We start from the raw sequence: 18418 nt of genomic DNA, 5'->3' as shown, positions 1-18418 counted from the left end.
TCGCCAACATTTGCTGCTTGCTGTTCTGTTAAATTCTGCTATTCTGACTGGGGTGAGATGATATCTCATAGTTGTTTTGATTTGCGTCTCTCTTAGAGCTAGAGATTTTGAACATTTCTTCATGTGCTTGTTGGCCATCTGAATGTCTTCTTCAGTGAAGTGTCTGTTCATATCCTGTGCCCATTTTTCCGCTGGATTATTGACCTTTATCTTGTTGTGAATGTCTATCATTTTCTATTCTATAGAACTGTTACTTATCCAGCCCCACACTCAGGGGAAGAGAATAAGTCTCTTTTGAAAAGAAAACTTTCAAAGAATTTGTGGATTTATTTTTTAAAATATTATTATATCTTTCCATCATGATCATAAGTTCAGCATTACTTGGCATGCCTCACAACACTAGCAAAGGGGAAAGGAGTCATGATTGTCTCAGGTGGATCAGAGTTAATCCTCTGGAGATCAACTTCCCTGTAGCTGAAGGCAATAGCTCCGAATACAGAGGAAATATATACCTGTATTGATATTGTATTACTAAACACAAGAAGTAATGTCATTAAGATGCTCATAATATTATGATAAAACTTTGTGACCTATTTCTAGTAGTTGGGATTTAGTCTAATCCCCAAGACCCAGTCTCCACCATGTATTTAATATTCCCATACTGCAGCCTGAGTTAGTTTGAAACCCCCAAGAGTTGTAATGTGCCACTGAGAAATCATAGGTCTGCCCTTATGGGATCAAATTCGTGTATTTAAAAAAAAAAAAGATACCCCAGCCCTGACAATATGTTGTTGTTGTTATTGTTGTTGTTGTTGTTGTTGTTATGTGCCATCAAGTCACTTTCGACTCATAGCAACCCTATATGCAAGAGCCCTAAACCCTACTCTATTACTGTCTCTGACATACTTTCTCCCATTACTCCAATCACTGAATCAATCCATCTCATCAAGGGTCTTCCCCTCCTGCACCATCCCTCTACCCTTTCAAGCATGACGTCCCTCTCCAAGAACTGGTCCCTCCTTGCAAGATGCCCATAGTTTGTCAGACGGAGCTTCAGAATCCTTGCCTCCAAGAAGCAGCCTGGTTTCACCCTCTCCAGGATGAATCTGTTTGTTCTTCTAGCAATCCATGGTATATTCTATACTAAATGAAATAAGTCAGTCATGAGAGAATAAATATCGTATGATCTCATTTATATGAAATACTGAGAATAGACAACTGTACAGAGAATAGTTACAGGTAGTTATCAGGGGATGACTGACGGAAATCATTACTTAGAGAACACAAGCTCCAGGTGGGGGAGATAGGCAAATTCGGAAACCAACATTGGTGATGATTGTATAGCATAATGAGCATAATTAATGTCACTGAATTGTATATGTAAAAAATGTTGAAGTGGAAAATATTTTGGCCAGTTTGGTGCAAAATTAAGACCCAAAATAAAATCCAGCTCACTAAGTATTGTCCCAAGAAGAAAGAGACAATTTTTGTCATTCATTTGCCCCAAAGAGATACCTCCACAGGGATCCATGTCAGAAGATGGATCCCTGGGGCACTGATCAGTGGCATGATTAGCCATTGCTGGTAGGAGAGCTGCTTTTGCCCTCCTTGGCTACTGCATTACATGTCTCAGTTCGTGTGTTTTTTCTGTCAGCAGGCTGCCCATGCCTAGAGAAGACACAGGGATTTGGAAACAATCCAAATGTCTATCACTGGACAAATAACTAAAGAAGCTCTAGTGCATCCCCACAAGGAATATTAGGTATCACTGAAAAACAGCATAGAATGTATGAAATACAGCATAACAAGAAGGAATCTAGACAGAGGAAATTCTGCTGAGTGACATAAAATAATCATAAAAATCTATTATCGTCTATGACCACTATTTTAAAAAGCTAAGGAAAGATTTGCACACAGAAGAAATCTTTGAAGGTTAACAGAAATGGGAAGGGAGAGAGAGGTGAGTAAAATTAATAAAGAAATACACTGGGAGAAGTGAAAGGTAATACACAATATGGGGTTGATTACATGCTATAATTAATTACATTAATCAATAGTAATTAAAACAAAATGTCTGTGAATAATTATATTAAAAAACCAATATGATTTGTAAACCTTGACTGAAATGAAAAAGTAAACTTATTTTTTAGAAAGAGACAGTCTTTTGGAACTCAGCTTCATTAGGTTTTTTTCATGGTCTTTGCAATCACTTGCTATGCATCAGAGAATTGGACAATGACTAGGGAGGATAGAAGGAGAATTGATGCCTTTGAGCTGTTGGAGAAGAGTATTGAATATACCATGGACTTCTAAGAGAACAAACAGATTTGTCCTGGAGTGGGTTAAACCACGCTGCTCCTTGGAGGCAAGGATTCTGAAGCTTCGTCTGACATACTTTGGATATGGTCCAAGGAGGGATCAGTCCTTGGAGAGGGCCATCATGCTTGGGAGGGTAGAAGGACAGGCAAGGAGAGGAAGACCCTCAATGAGATAGACTGATTCAGTGACTGGGGTGTGAAGGGAGGTGTGTCAGAGGCAATGAGATTGGCATAGGATAGAGCAGGGTTTAGGGTGTTGTACATAGGGTTGCTAAGAGTCGCAGGCAACTTGACAGCATATAACAGCAACAACAAAGGAAGAAAGAAATCAGGCTTTACTATTTGTTAACAAGGATGGTGGCTTAGTGGTAAAGTGTTGTGCAGCCAACACAAAAGCACATGGTTCAAATCCACTAGCTGCTCTGTGGAAAAAAAGATGGGCAGTCTCCTCCCACGCAATTAACTGCCTCTGAAAACCTGCTGGAGGGTCAGCTATGAATGAGTCCGTCAATTCCAATACAAAGGTAAATAACAATGACAATAACCTTTGTTAATAAAGAAGCCATAGTCGAGGTATTTGATCATACATCACATGATTATTATCCAAGCACATTATAAAGATTTCTTTTTTAAATAGGATCCTTGGTAGTGTGTCATGTAATGTATTAGGAAGCTAATTGAAGCATTGGCACTTCCAACACAATTCACTGGCTACCCAGCTAAAGGAAGATGGAGAGTCCTCACATAAAAATTCACAGCCTCAGAAATCCAATGGAAGATTGCCTTTTCTCATAATCACTTCTACAGCAGTGAGTTTGGTTTGATTTTTTGTATTTAACAGATTAACACTGGTGCTGTTTAAGATTTATTCTCTTGAAAAATGTATGTAATCTATTGGACATTAAACACTCAAAAGTTTTCACAAATTAATGATCAAAAGTAAATTATTAATAGGTTCCATTGCATACCACAAAGGTTGAAGTTTCATGTCTACCCAGAAGTGCTGCAAAAGAAAAGCATGGAGATCCATTTTTGAAAAATCAACACTGGAAATCACATGAAGCACATTTGTGACACACACAGGCACTTAAGTCATAACCAAATCAATTGCATTTGGTTTTATGTACTCTTAGATATACTAGACAATAAAACATTAATTGTTTTAGAAAAAGAAAACATTAGAAACTATTGTTGTATGTCATCATCTAATCAAACAAAACATCTGTTAAGGTCAGAGTGAGAACAAAACAGTGATGTAGATAAATATTATTCTAATAATCAGCACTTTCTGGGTTTCCTACATCTAACCCTAGACTGACGAGCCTGTGTGCGGTCCTAGTGTGCTCCACAGCCTCTATGATGTCCCAGAAGATCCTGGTCCCTGATTTACACACCTATGTAAACCAATTCTTTAGTACACAGAGTCACTATGCCAAGAAGAATTGGCTGACACAGAAGAATTTAATCAAACAACATATTATCAAGAGGCTGTGATGATGAAGGAGGTAGCTCAAGCTACCCTGAAGGAACTGGGGGGTAGGGGGAAGGCCCTAGGAATTGACAGCATATCAACTGACACACTTCAACAAACAGACGCTGCCCTGGATGCACAAACTAAATTGTGCCAAGAAATCTGGAGGACAACCATCTGGCCAATTGACTGGAATATATCCATATTTGTTCCCATTCCAAAAAAAAGTGACCCAACAGAATGTGGAAATTATCAAATATCGCTAATATCACATGCAAGCAAGAGTCTGTTGAAACTGATCCAAAAATTACTGGAATGGCACATCAACAGAGAACTGCCAGATGTGCAGGCTGAGTTTAGAAGAGGTTGAGACACCAGGGAAATTATAGCCAATGTTAGATGGCTCTTCCCTGAAAGCAAAGAGTACCAGAAAATGCTTCCTTGATTATGTTTCATTGACTACCCAAAGGCTTTTGATTGTGTGTATCACAACAAAGTAGCTAAATCTGAGAAGAATGGGAATTCCAGAACACTTGATTGTTCTTATGTGAACCCATACTTGGACCAAGAGGCTGTTGTTGTTGTTGATGTTATGTGCCATAGAGTCGTTTGCGACTCATAGCAACCCTACGTACAAGAGCCCTAAATGCCGTTCTATCCTGTGCCAACCTCGCTGTCTCAAACACATTCATTCCCACCACTCCACTCACAGAATCGCTCTATCTCATCGAGGGCCTTCCTCTCCAGTGCTGTCCCTCCACTCTCCCAAACATGTTGTCCCTCTCCAAGGACCAGTCCCTCCTTGCAACATGCCCAAAGTATGTCAGATGAAGCTTCAAAATCCTTGACTCCAGGGAACATTTGGCTTCATCCTCTCCAGGACAAACCTGTTTGTTCTCCTAGCAGTCCATGGTATATTCAACACTCTTCTCCAGCACCACAACTCAAAGGCAACAATTCTCTTTCTATCATGCCTATTCAATGTCCAACTCTCCCATGCGTAGCACGTAATTGCAAAGACTATAGCCTGGATCAGGCGCACCTTAGTCTCCAGCCTGACGTCGTTGCACTTCAGTACTCTTGAGAGGTCCCCCACAGCTGACTTTCCCAGGGCAATTCGTCTTCTGATTTCCTGGCTGCTGTCACCAAGAGTGTTGGTGTTGACTGTGGAAACAAGTAAACAAAAACTGTTAACTATCTCAAACTCTTCACCACCCATACTGATGCTGCCAATTGGCCCAGTGGTGAGAATCTGCATGGTTCAAAATCAGAAAAGGTGTACACAAGGGATGCATCCTATCCCCGTACCTTTTCAATCTACATGAAGAACAGATCCTTGAGAGGCTGAGCTCTATGAGGAGGAATCTGGCATCTAGATTAGAGGAAGACTCATCAACAACCTGCATAATGCAGATGACACAACCTAAGCATTTGCTGCAAAAGGTCAAGGACTGCAGCTTTTAATACTGATTAAAGTTCAACACCAAGAAAACAAAGATTCTCACCACCAGGCCGATTGGCAGCATTATGATAGATGGAAAAGAGATTGAGGATGTTAGCAATTTCAGCTTTCTTGATTCCACAGTCAACTTTTAAAAAAAAGTTTTATTATTTTTATTTTTCTATTTTCTTGGTGTGAGTGTGTGTGTGAGTGTGTGTGTATGTGTGTGTGTACCACTGAATCAGATACGACTGGTACAGGAGAAGATTTCCCCTCCTCCAGTGGAGCATCTGGTGGATTCAAACTGCGTGCCTTTGGGATTGTAGCACAGCTTCTTGCCACTAGACCACCAGAGCTCCCTCACAATTAACATTCTTAGTACTAGCAGTCAGGAAACAAAAGATGAATTGCATTGAGAAAATCTGCGGTCAAGCATCTCTCCAGAGTACTGAAGAGCAATGATGTCAGTCTAGAGACTAAGGTGTGCCTGATACAGGCCATGGTCTTCACAGTTACTTGCAATGCATCAGAGAGCTGGACAATGACTAAGGATGAAGAAGAAGAGTTGATGCATTTGAGTTGTGATGCTGGAGAAGGATACTGAATATATCATGGTCTGTTAGAAGAACAAACATGTTCATCCTGGAGAGGATAAAATCAATCTGCTCCTTGAAGGCAAGGATTTTGAAGCTTTGTCTGACATACTTTGGGCATTTATCAAGGAGAGACCAGTCTGTGGAGAGAAACATCATGCTTGGAAGCATGGAAGGACAGCACAAGAGAGGAAGACCCTGGCTAGGATGGATTGACTCAGTGACTGGGGAAATAATGTGGGTAGCTGGGTCAGAGACAATGAGGTTGGCGCAAGATAGAGCAGGGTTCAGAGCTGTTGTACATAGGGTCACTATGAGTCTCATGTGACTTGAAGGTACATAAAAATGACAACATATGAGAAACCCTGAGCCAGTGGATTCAGCTAAGAGGCACTCAGATTCTTGACCACAGAAACCTTTAGTTAATAGATTATTCGCCACTGCTAGAGTTGAACCTCTGTCTGGACTGCTGTGCCACAGCTCTCTCTCTCTGGTTCTATTAGAGATCTCCAGTCCTAAGGATACACTGCACTCTTTGGTTCTTTCATGATGATAGTAAGATCTCCATTTTTTGTCTCTGAGCCTCTTCAATGTAAGCTTGGTAGGAGGGTTAAATGTGTGTTCAATCCCAACATTAACATGCTACACATCTTATTTGCTTAGTTTTATCAAGCCGAATGGGCTGCCAAAGAACAAACAGATATATGGTGGAGAAAGCACAGTGCTCCTTAGAGACAAGGATGGCAAAGCTTCACCTCACATACTTTAGGCATGTTGCTAGGACCGGCTATTTCTTGGAAAGGGACATCATGCTTGGAAAAGTGGGGAGTCAGAGAAAGAAAAGATCCTCAACAAGATAGATTGATAGTGACTTCAGCAATAGGCTCAAATGTCAGAGATGATGAGGATGACACAACACTCTTTTGCTACACCACAGTTCAAAAGTATCATCAATTCTTCTTCAGTCTTCCTTATTCATGGTCCAACTTTCACATGCATATAAAACAATTGAAAAAAACCATGACTTGGGACAGTGTACCTTGGTCTTTTAACTGGTATGCTTGCTGCTTGGCACCTTAAAGAGGTCTTTGACAGTATATTTTCTCAAGGCAATATTTTTTTAATATATATTTTGATTGCTACCCAATGAGTGTTAATCGGGAAGCCAAGTATGACCAATCAATTACAGCACAAACTTAGATACTGTCATCCTCATTTTACACATGAGAAAACAGAAGTCAGAGGGTTTAGATACACAAAACCATAGGTGACAGGATGGGAATTTAAAGTCAAATATGGTTCCAACGTCCACACTCTAATATTAAGTTATTCCACAAACTATATGACTTTGGGTAATTTCTTTCAATCACTTAGAAGTTTTTTTTCCTCATCAGTAAAACTAAACACTGAAAGAAATTTTTCATCTTCAATATTCTTAATTCCATTACCCCTCCTCTGGTTTATCCTTCCTAAGAAGCAAATTAAAATTCCTTCTACCTTACAAATTTGAGGATGGGGGATACAGATCTGAAAATCATTTGCTTAGTTGAAGGAGCACAGAAAAGTGAAAAGCCACATAGATTTAAGAATAAGAACAAATCTGTAAAACACCCCATAACATAGATGAAGATGGAGAAAACTATGCTGGGTAAAATTAATGAGTTACAAAAGAATGAATATTGTATGAAATCACTACTACTAAAGGCAATAACTGGTAAAAACAGAGAGGAAGAGGGAAGACTGTTGTTACATTGTGAGGTTTGAAAGAAACTGTGTATGAATTGTTGAATAGACAATCAATTTTCTCTATAATCTTTCACCTGAATCACAATAAAATAATAATAATGATGATGATAATAATAATAATAATAATTTTTTTTAAAAAACCAACTAAGGCTTTCCTGTCTTCATTCCTGCTGGAGTTGAGTCAACTCTGACCCACAGCAACCCCATGTATGTCAGAGTTGAGCCGTGCTCCGTGGGGGTTTCAGTGGCTGGTTCTTTAGAAGTAGATCACAGATTTTATATATATTTTGATACAGAGCCACTGGACCAATTGGCAGCATCAGGATGAATGGTGAAGAGATTGAGATTTTTCACAGCTTTAGTTTGCTTGGCTCCACACTCTTGGCACTAGAAGTCAGGGTGTATTGTGATGGGGAAATCTGCAGTTAGGGACCTCTCCAAAGTACTGAAGAGCGATAGTGTCTCTCTGGGACTAAGGTACGTCTGATACAGGCCATGGTCTTAGCAATCACTTGTTATGCATCAGAGATTTGGACAATGACCAAGGAGGATAGGAGAAGAATTGATGCCTTTGAGCTGTGGTGTTGGAGAAGAGTATTGAGTATACCATGGACTGCCAGGAAAACAAACAGATTCATCCTGGAAAGGGTTAAAATGAGTGGCTCCTTGGAGGCAAGGATTCTGAAGCTCCGTCTAACATACTTTGGACATGTTGTAAGGAGAGACCGGTCCTTGGAGAGGGACATCATGCTTGGGAGGGTGAAGGGACAGCGCAGGAGGGGAAGGCCCTCTATGAGATGGATTGATTCGGTGACTGGGGTTATCAGGATGGGAGTGTCAGAGACAGTGCCATTGGCACAGGACAGAGCAGAGTTTAGGGCTGTTGTACATGGGGTCACTATGAGTCGCAAGTGACTCGACGGCACATAACAACAACAACAACATTTATATTTAATGCCTCTGGGTAGACACAACTTCATAGTAGAGTTTTATATGTAGCTGATGCTAACAGCCTTCTATACATCCCACTGCTGCCACTCAGAGGACAAAGGAGGGAGATGTGTTTCTTAGGAGAAAACAGAAATTTTCCAATATTCTGTCCAGCAGGTATGTTGCTGTCACTTCATAGGACTCATAAACAAAAGCAAAACAAGCGTGTTGTTCTGATGCTAATGATACAACACTTACTTTTGCTACAATTAAGTGTAAAGCAAACCAAAACCAATGACTTCAAGTCAATTCTGACTCAAAGCAACTTTCCACTGGATTCCAGAAAATATAAATCTTTACACAGTCAGAATGTTTCATCTTGCTTTCATGGAATGGCTAATGGATTTAAACTCCTGATCAACATTAGAGGAGATTGCACACCTTTCTTTGGTAGAGCACCTGGTGGACTTAAACCACATACCTTTTTAGCAGTGCCATTTCTTACCACTAAGCCACAAAAACTACCTATAGTGACCTATTTAACCAACTATGCCTTCAGAACTCCTCAGAATTCAGTATATTTGTTGTTGGGTGTGAAATGTCAATTTAGCTCTAAGGGAGGAAGATCCTGGATGAAATGGACTGACTCAGTGACTGAGGTAATGGGGGTAGGTGTGTGGGAGATAATGACATTGACTCAAGATAGAGCAGGGTTCAGAGCTGCTGTACACAGAGTTGCAAGCAACTTGATGGCACACAACAGCAACAATAGTGACCCTGTGTACAACAGCATGAAATCCTACCCAGTCCTGTGTGCCATTGTTGAAGTCACTGTGACAATTCATCTAGTTGAGACTCTTTCTCTTTCTCGCTGACCTTTCCAAGTATGACGTCCCTCTCCAGAGACTGTAACAATGGGCATGTCAGAGATCGTGAGGCTGGAACAGGCTAAGATGAGGTTCAACAACCCAGTTGTTCATAGGGTCGCTATGAGCTGTCATAGACTCAATGACATTGAACAGCAGCACACTAAAACGTGGGAAATCACTTCTCTTAACTCTCAGCAGTGGTCCTACTTTGTGATGAAGGGACTCCTTTTAGTAGAAAACTTAGTTGCCTAGTTTTGCAATTAATCGATATCACTCACCGCGACCCTACGTGTGCCAGAGTTGAAATGTGCTGCATAGAGGTTTCAGTGGCTGATTTCTCAGTAGATCTCAGACCTTTCTTTCAATGCATTTCTTGGCAAACCCCATCCTTTCGGTGGTGATTGTTGTTGTTGTTGTTGTTGTTGTTGTTGTTGTTGTTATGTGCCGTCAACTCGCTTGCGACTCATAGCAACCCTATGTACAACAGCTCTAAACTCTGCTCTGTCCTGTGCCAATCTCATTGTCTCCGACCCCTTCTAAACCCAGCCTGGACTTCTGGAAGTTCTCTGCTGGTGTGCGGTCCCAGTCATAGCCAAAATAATTAGCCATTTCACCACCAGCAATATCAATGATTCTGCCTCATGGTGACACTGTGCACGTCAGAGGAGAGCTGCGCTGCGTAGAGGTTTCAGTGGCTGATTTCTCGGTAGAACTCAGCCTTTTCTTCGAAAGCTGCTCTGAGTGGATTAGAATCTCCAGCCTTCAGTTAGCAGCCAAATGTACCACCACTATTTGCACCACCCGGATCTCCTTTCTCAGTGTTAATGGTGTGAAAAATGTGACCTGTTACTTTGGAATCTTTGGTAGTCCAAGAAATAGATATTAATTTCTAGCCTTATGAGAAGACTGTAGTGACATAGCTAAGGGAGCAAAGTCCCTAAAGCAGCTCAATAATAAATCTTCAGAGCTTAATAATGTTTAACAATGAAACTAGTTGAATTCTCACTGATTTTTCTGTTTAGACATTCGTTCTTCTGCCCCTACCCCCACCCCAGCAGCCTCAGGCTTGGTTATAATTGTTTTTGGTCAAACATTCTTTTAAGTTGTACAGCACTGGTCTGTCCATTTGCTGTACAGAGGTAACTCAAGGTTGCTGATCTGATGTTAAACACTGTGACACTGATGTGTCAAATGTGATAATGGTTACCCACGGTGGACAGTGTTTGGTGGAGCTCCCTGATTAAAACAAGCTTGGAAGCACGAGTGACATCCACTTCTGAAATAGCTCGCATCTGGAAACTCGACGAAGTTGGAGAAACGATGTAAGTTATGCAAGGGTTCAGGTCTTTCGTTCATAGGGTTGTTATGAGTCGTCTACGACTCGACGGCACTTAGCAGCAGGTAGGTGAACATAGACAAGATATTTGCCTTCTCTGAGCCTTAATTTTCCATGTTTGTAAAATGATAATTACGTTACCTCCCTGCACAGTGTTGTGTAGATAGTTGTTAAATGTTGTTAAGTCAGCCTGATTCTTCGCAACCCCATGCAAAACAGGACCAGATGGTTGTGATCCACTGGGTTCTCACTGGCTGGATTTCAGTAGATGAGTAGGCCTTCATCCAGAAGTGCCAGTGAAGCCCATCCAGCATTGCACAAGCAACCACTTTGAGGCAGGCACTGTGGCTGTCCAGAAACTGTGTGTTCCAGGGTTCAAACCCATGGAAAACCCATGGTTCTCCTACATGAAAAGGAACTACTCTTCCACTGAATCACCATGGCCCTTTTTGTATGAAGAAACAGTGTGCTGTGGCCCAAGTAACAGGAATCTCAAAAAATATGTTCCATTTCCCTCTTTTGTATCTTTTCCTATTTTTTCCAAGAAATTCAAACCTGGTGTATGTGTGTTAGAAATCACTCCAGCTGTTCCATGGAGGACACAGATAAATAGGGAAGAACAGAAATAGAGAGATGCGTCAGGAGGTGTTGCAGTTGTCCAAATGGGAGCTAATAATGGTTTTGGCCTCAGCGGGCTGCAGTGGCGAGGGAGAGAAGTGGGTGGATCTAGGATGTGTTTTAAAGGCGAAACTGGCAGGTCTTGCTGTGTGGCCTAAGAAAAGAAGAAAAGCTTTGTTAACTATTTTATTTCACTTTTTCCTTCACAAAGAAAGAGGACTTGACCCAAGGATGCTAGCTATCCCAGCACTGTCCAATAGAATTTTCTAGGATAATGGAAGTGTTTTATACGTGCTGTCCAATAGGGTAGACACTATCCACATGGGTCTATTATAATTTTAAACTATAGTTAGGGACACTAGGGAATGGAAAATATTTTTGCTCTATTTTTATTTATTTAAATGTGCATAGCTACTGCATTGGCAAGTGTGGGTCTAGGTAACACACAGCCCAGACACTTTCTATGACAACCAGTAACTAGTTGCTCTGGAGTTGATTCCAATTCATGGAGACCCCATGTGTGCCAGAGCGATTGTGGGCTCCACGGGATTTGTGACGGCAGAGTGTTTGGAGGATGATCTTTCTCAAACCTCCATCCTTTCAGTTAGCAAGTTACTGTGGTAACCATTGGTACCATCTGGGGTCCCTTTTTGCCTGTTAAAAACAAATCAAACCTGTCATCAAATTGATTCTGATTCCTATCATTATATCAGCCCTATGGAGCACAGGAGAACTGCTCCACAGGATTTCTGAGGTAGTGACTTTTTTTTTTACTTTTTTTTATTATTATTATTCATTTCAATGAACATTTACAGAGATTTTGGATTTCCATTCATTCATTGTTGCACTTTTCTCCCTGCCCACCCTGACCCCCCAGTTCGCTCTTTGAAAATAAAAGAAAAATTCCTTCATTGGTATACAATCCCCCCACACACTGCCACCCCAAGTACACTCCACTCTGCAACCTTCATTCCGGACTCTTATGATAATCATAATGCCCTATAATATATTGCATTTAAACTGTTCTCTCCATCATCCGTTTCAATGCAGTATACATAATTCATCCGGTTTTTTGCATTCTTACTCCAACCCTGATGTCAGTCCCTTCTATAAGTAGTGACTTTTTACAGGTGCAGACGGCTTCATCTGTCTCTTAATAGCTGATGGGTTCAAACTGCCGACCTGGAGGTTAACAGTCAAATGTTTAAACCACTACATAACCAGGACTCCTTCCTTTTGCCTCTGATGCTTCAAATTCTTTAAATACAACAAACAATTCACAATTCTGCACCTACAATTTTGCACCCTTATACATTGATCAGATGGATTGATTCCATTGCTGGGGTAGTGGGGATAGGCATTTCGGAGACAATGATTGGCAAGGGATAGAGCAGAGTTCAGCGTTGTTGTACACAGGGTCGCTATGAGTCGCAAGTGACTCTACGGCACATAATAACAACAACATGCATTCTTGGGCCCTTTTCTAATTTTGACTGTTCAGTTTTCTGTTAATCAAACAAAAACTTGAGGACAAAAGATACCAAAATTCTTCTACTTTTACTAATCCCAATATCTTAACACTAATGAATAACTCATTTTGATCAATTAGAAACATTAAATAAATTATATCCTTGCATATTTTAATTAAGTTGGAACATTGCTCCTCTGTCTAATTTATATGAAATCAATTGCTGTGGTAACTACGTACCATGTTATTTGACCATAATGCCTATGGGTGAAATGATTAATTTCAGAAAGACTCAGAAGGAGGGCTCTGACCTAAACAAACCGCTAATAAATCTGTCTTCCAGTCTAAAAACTGAAGTTGTCCTCACACCACAAACGCTTAGCCGGCCGCCCAAGGCTGGCTTGAGAGTAATTGCCATGAGGATAATAAAATTGAAAATACATTTTCATTTTGTCCCACCTCATTGTATTTCATGGCCGATGGTGATATTTTTAATTTCTAAAGCCTTTTCCTCTTTTCTCATTTCCTCTTGCTTTCTTTTGTTTTTCTCAGGCAAGCTCCAATTGTCTGTCCTCTACCATACAGACCATATAGACATTAACCATGTTTTCAAAGCAAACTCACTACGATGAACTTAGGGAAAAGACTAAATAAAGAAATGAGGTTTTTAATTAGAAATACCATTTTAAAAGACCACGTCCATACACCACAGCATGAATAGTCTCTTCACATTCCTACCATGGAATTTACCCAGCAGTAAATTTTTTGTTTCTATTTGCCTTGCATCAATTTACACTTTTTTTTTTAAATAACTGCCATCCCTTTAGAGATCTGGTAACACAGTGGTAAGTTTCTTGTCATTCGCTTTCATTCAGTCATCTCCCATTCACAGCAATCCCATGTACAACACCCTGTCTGACACGGTGCCTTCCTCACAATTCTGCCTATGACAGAATTCAGCCACTGTTGCAGCCACTGTGCTCTAATGCTAAGCCACAAGATCGGTGGGTCAAACCCACCTAGCCCTTCATAGAAGAAAGTGCTGCTGATCTACTTCTATAAAATCATAGCCAAGAAAACGATATGGAGCAGTTCTGTTGTGTCATGTGGGGTGATAGAATTGACTTGACCTCACCCAACAACATCTACTCCTCTCCTTTTAAGATAACCTTTTTCTTACCTTATAATTTGAGTTGGTCAACCAATGATCAGACTCTCCTCAATCTCATTTGTAGCAATTGACCTGAGACATTACACTAAATCAATCAGAGTTCTGACCTGGAATTTTCTACACATTGTGGAAGAAAAGAAACTTTACTTTCTGTGATATCTTAACCAGGATGCTATAACCTTGCGCTCCCTCTAGTTGTGCCCTGTTATCTCCCAACTATATGGATAAAGTTCTTCTGAAATGGGAGCAGTTAAGACCAGCGCATCAGAAGAAGAAGAGAAGAGAGCAAACAAACAGCAGATATGGTGATTTAATCATACAGCCTTCTGAAGCCAGCTCCAGTCACGTGCTTCTCAATTTCATTAGTCAACAACTTCCTTTTTACCCAAGCTCCTATGAATTAGATTCTGATCACCTACAAACAAAGGCACCCAGTCAAATACATTCCTCTCCATGTTATCTCTCTGCACATGCTCCCGTCACACTCCATCAATCCAGTTGTTGTGCTCTGTCATCAATGAACTTCTGAGCACACCGTTCCTTTGCCCGGAACCCTTTCTATCAACCCTCAGCTTAAGCACTGTTTCCCAATTATTTCTTTATTTTGTGATATTATGCCAATGACAAACTTTCACCTTGCTCAACTGTTAGATGAAGATAGTGTGTCTACCTCACAGATAAATGTTGCTTATCTGTTATAAACTCTCATAGCACCCTGTGCCTTCCTTATCCTAACAGCCAACTTTATTCTAATTACCTCTCTGATGCTTGTCGCCATCACTAAGTTCTGTGAGGCCAGGAACTATGTATGCCTTATTTACTGAAGTATTCTCCAATGCCTAGAACAATGCTTGGCCCAAAGTAGACACAAATGAAACTTTGGAACAAATGATTGAGTAGTATTTTCATGCATACTTTCTCATTTGAACCTGACACATTTATGTGTATTGTCAATACATTATCAAATCACAGTATATGTTTCATCTCCACTTTTTAACTGATATAATCATGCAGGCAACCATTAAGTTCTCTGATGTTCCACAGCTCAGAAATGCAAGACTGCAGCTGTGAGATTTTTTATTCCTTCTCACTAAGGCTATCTGACCCTAAGAGCATTTTCCATACAAAACTGATATATTCCTAAGGTGAGCAAGAGTTGTAAAGTTCTAAAGTCATCAACTTACTTATAATGTCTTAAAACTGTACAGGGAGCTCTGGTAGCCTTGTTGTAAGAAGGTGCATTTCAAAGACACAAAATTCAAATCCACCTGCTGCCACAGGGAAGATAGATGGGCAAATTACTGCCTCTCAAAACCCACTGGCAAGTCAGCTATGGGTCGTTTCCAATTCAACAGCACCTAACAACAACAACCATAACAAAGTTTGTACAAGGATTTTTAAACTCCATCTCACATGCTGCCAAGAGAAATCAGTCCTTGGAAAAGGATAATATGTTTGGAAGGGTAGAGGGTCAGCACAGGAGAGTAAGACCATCGGTGAGATAGACGGACACAGTGACTCTAGCAATGGGGGCGGGTGTGTCAGAGATAGTGAAGTTGACTCGAGATTGGACAACATTCAGAGCCATTGTTCATAGGGTCTCTATGATAGTCATAGTCAACTCACTGGGACATAACAACAATAGCAAAGCTTATACCACCACCTAGTATCACTGTGACTGTTTTGTTTGTATTAATTCTAATTCTCCTAATGAAAGCATTCATTCCTTGAAACTTCAGTCTTATTACTCAAAGTGGAGTAAGGAAGCTTTTGAAAACTGCAGCATCTCAAGCCCTATCCTACACCTACTGAATGAGAAGCTTTGTTTTAACAAGATCCTCCAGTGATGCCAAAAGACATGGTTGAGAACCGTGCTAAGGAGTAGCCTTTGTACAATGGCATTTATATTGACAGCACAGAGGTTGAAGGGAGCTTGTAAATAAAGGGAAACAATATCAATTCTTGAGCAATCAGGTGTTGAGGTAGTCATTAGGACAACGATACAACTGAGAGTAGCAATCATTTCCATTATCACATACTTAAACAGTCTGAACAAAAGACAACTTTAATTCCCCTCAAAGGATGAAAAGAAAAATACATTGGGCAAGATTCCCAGTAAGAGGGCCTCATTGGACATGCCATGGAGACGCCTCAGCCCCGATAAGGAGGCCTTTAAACCAGTTACCTGACTAGGAATGCAGAAATACATGGCCTGACTGCACTCCCTCTAGAAAACCGCAATGCATGAACTGGGTGCCAAGTCTGAAGCAGGGAGGATGGGCAGCTTCTCCCAGGAAGTCAGCCAGACAAAGCCTTGACCAGTCCAGAGAGAGCTTTCATAGAATCCGGGCCTGGAGCCAGACTCCTCAACTAGCCGATGCAAATGGTGTACTTTTTAAAAGTTGAATGTTATTTGCTTTTGCTCAATCAGCTCAGCAAGTAGCCTATCAAATCAACTGATTCGTGTCTAGCAACGGCCCTCAAAATATGGTACCCCCGCCCATACCAAATCAGCAATTCTAGCACTATCTAGAACTCACTAGAAATGCAAATTCCTAGACTCCACACCAAGTCACCCTAAATCCTTTTTGGCTCTCAGTAACCCTGTAGGTCATAACAGAACTATCATATATGGTTCCCAAAAGGAGGTTGCCACATCTTTCTCTCATAGAGGAGCTAGTGTTTTTCAACAACTGAGCGTTAGGATAGCTGCTGAACACTTAACCACTGTACCACCAGATCCCTTGAATTATAAACTATGAGAACGAGGGTCAACAATTTGTACTTTAACAAGCCCCCGTTGATTCTAGAGCATGATAAAGTTTGGCATTTGGGACCAGGTAATTCTGTGTTACAGGAGATTTTCCTGTTAGTATACGATGTTTATAAGAATCCATGGTCTCCACCCATAGATACTCGACCCTAGTAGCTTCTCCCCAGTTGGGACAAATAAAACACTATTTCCAGACTTTCATGACACGTATACATCCAAAGATATGAAACAATATGACATAAACTGATATTTTAATAATTTGCTCTTACAAAGCATGCTTACATGTGTCCTTTGTTCCTTTCTCTCAGTTACTCTATGAATAAAGTAATCATTACCATTCTCATATTGCTAATATCAAAGCCCATTGCCACTGAGTCAAGTCCAATTCACAATGATCCTCTACTGAGTTTCCGAGGCTGTAAATCTTTACAGAGACTGCAGATATTTTTCCTTGAGAACAGCTCATAGATTTGAAACACTGACCTTTTTGTTTAGTGACACAATTTGTTACTCACTATACTACCAGAGCTCTTTTACTAAGGAAACTACAATTCATACAAGCAACTCAATAGGATCAAAGTCACACTGCCTGCTAAGTAGCTGAGTTGTAACCCAAACCCAGGTAATTTTTGTTTGTCCCATGTTGTTGGTATGTGCCATCAAGATGGAGCCAAGTCATAAATGACCCTCCAGTGGCTTTTCAGAGGCTGTCAGTCGAATGGAAGGAGATTTTCCATCTTTCTCCTTCAGAGCAGCTCGTGAATTTGAACTACATACCTTTGGGTTGGCAGTGCAACTCTATCACAGTGGTTGTTGTTGCTATGTCCCATTGAATCTCTTGCAACTCATAGCGACCCTACGAACAACATCTCTGAACCTTGCTCTATCTTGTGTCAATCTTATTCTCTTTGACACGTGCATCCTCATTACCCCAATTACCGAATCGCTCCATCTCATTGAGGGTCTTCCTCTCTTGCACTCCCTCCACCCTTCCAAGCATGATGTCCCTCTCCAAGGACTGGGTCCTCCTTACAATATGCCCAAAGTATGTCAGATGAAGCCTCAGAATCTTTGCCTCCAAGGAGCAGCCTGGTCTCACCCTCTCCAGGACAATCTTGTTTGTTCTCCTGGCAATCCATGATGTATATTCAATACTCTTCTCCAGCACCACAGCTCAAAGGTATTATTCTCTTTCTATCATCTCTAATCATTGTTCAGCTTTCTGAAACATAGCAAGTAATTGTGAAGACTATGGCTTGGATCAGGTGTACCTTAGTCTCTAGATTGATATCATTGCTCTTTAGTACCCTGGAGAGGTCGCTGACAGACTTTTACAATGCAATATAACTTTTGATTTCTTGTTTGCTGGTAGCAAAAGTGTCGATTGTGGAGCTAAGCAAACTAAAGCTGTTAACAATCTCAATCTCTTCACCATCTAATGTTGAGTTCAATCCATATTGAAGGCTGAAGTCCTTGACCTTCTGCAGCAAGTGCTTCAGGTTCCCCTCCTTTTCAGCAAGCAGCGTTGTGTCATCTGCAGAACATAGGTTATTAATGAGTCTTTCTCCTACCCTGATGCTACATTCCTCCTCATAGAACCCAGCCTCCCAGATGATCTGTTCTGCATATAGATTGAAAAGGTATGGATATAGGACACATCCCTTGTGTACACCCTTCCCATTTT

This window comes from Elephantulus edwardii, unplaced genomic scaffold, assembly GCF_000299155.1.
Source record: "Elephantulus edwardii isolate Elephantulus edwardi_28Jun2011 unplaced genomic scaffold, EleEdw1.0 scaffold00256, whole genome shotgun sequence".
Taxonomy (NCBI): domain Eukaryota; kingdom Metazoa; phylum Chordata; class Mammalia; order Macroscelidea; family Macroscelididae; genus Elephantulus; species Elephantulus edwardii.
The sequence above is the reverse complement of the archived record's forward strand: the minus strand, read 5'-3'. Positions refer to the sequence as shown.